General features: G+C 43.6%; 1 non-coding gene across 1 annotated transcript; it reads left to right on the forward strand.

Annotated features, from left to right (window-relative positions):
• Positions 1-473: 473 nt before the first annotated feature.
• On the forward strand, positions 474-580 carry LOC146397624 (U6 spliceosomal RNA). Its single transcript, XR_014825433.1, has one exon. It is a non-coding gene; the product is annotated as a U6 spliceosomal RNA (small nuclear RNA).
• Positions 581-1,339: the final 759 nt, after the last annotated feature.

Consider the following 1,339-nt stretch of genomic DNA (forward strand, 5'->3'; position numbering starts at 1 on the left):
CTTTGATCCACTACAGTATTTCTGTCCTCAGCTGCACCTGGTCTCTCCAGCCCAAAGACCCTCCGTTTTACAGAGAATAAGTCTCCAGCCTTTTGAAGGGATGGGGAGGAGTTGACACCCAGCTATGCAGAGTGGAGGGAGGAATATCCCTAGGAGATGTCCCCTAGGAGAAACAAAGCAGTCTTAAATGTATTTTAAAAAAATAACACTGAGGAGTTCCCGTTGTGACTCAGTGGTAACAAACCTAATATCCATAGGATGTGGGTTTGATCCCTGGCCTCACTCAGTGGGTTAAGGATCCGGCTTTGCCTTGAGCTGTGGTGTAGTTTGCAGATGTGGCTCAGATTCCGAGTTGCTGTGGCTGTGATGTAGGCCAGCAGCTACAGCTCCGATTTGACCCCTAGCCTGGGAACTTCCATATCCAACGGGTGCAGCCCTAAAAAAATTTAAAAAATAAAATAAAATAACACTGAGTGCTTGTTTCAGCAGCACATATACTAAAATTGGAATAATATAGAGAAGATTAGCACACCCTCTGAGCAAGAATGACATGCAAATGTGTGAAGTATTCCACATTTTTCTAAATATCCATCAACAGAGGAATGAATACAGATGTGTTGGAGTTCCAGTTGTGGCATAGCCAAAACAAATCCGACTAGTATCTATGAGGATGCGGGTTTGATCCGTGGCCTCCATCAATGGGTCGGGGATCTGGCATTGCCATGAGCTGTGGTGTAGGTCGTAGATGTGGCTCAGATCCTGAGTTGCTGTGGCTGTGGTGCAGGCTGGCAGCTATAGCTCTGATTTGATCCCTATCTTGGGAACCTACATATGCTTCAGGTGTGGCACTAAAAAAAAAAAAAAAAAAAAAAAAAAGTGTACATATATACAATGGAATATTACTCAGACACAAAAAAGAATGGAGTTCCTGTCGTGGCTCAGTGGTTAATGAATCCAACTAGGAACAATGAGCCTGCAGGTTCGATCCCTGGCCTCGATCAGTGGTTTAAGGATCCGGCGTTGCTGTGAGCTGTGGTGTAGGTCGCAGATGCGGCTTGGATCCCGTGTTGCTGTGGCTCTGGTGTAGGCCAGCGGCTACAGCTCTGATTAGACCCCTAGCTTGGGAACCTCCATATGCCACAGGAGCGGCCCTAGAAATGGCAAAGAAGAAAATACAATGTTGTAAGTCAACTATATGCCCATAAAATTTAAAAGAAAGAAAAAATAATGAGTATTTTTCCTTAAAAAGGCAAATATTTATTAAAAGCAGAAAAATTATAAGGTAGACCCAAGCAAAAAAGAAGAAAATAAAACTCTTCCAAATCTCAACACCCAAAGA

Source organism: Sus scrofa, chromosome 13, assembly GCF_054392235.1.
Source record: "Sus scrofa isolate SSC_HxYL_T2T_F1_AM1 chromosome 13, Sscrofa_HxYL_maternal_Yorkshire_Landrace_v2.0, whole genome shotgun sequence".
NCBI lineage: Eukaryota > Metazoa > Chordata > Mammalia > Artiodactyla > Suidae > Sus > Sus scrofa.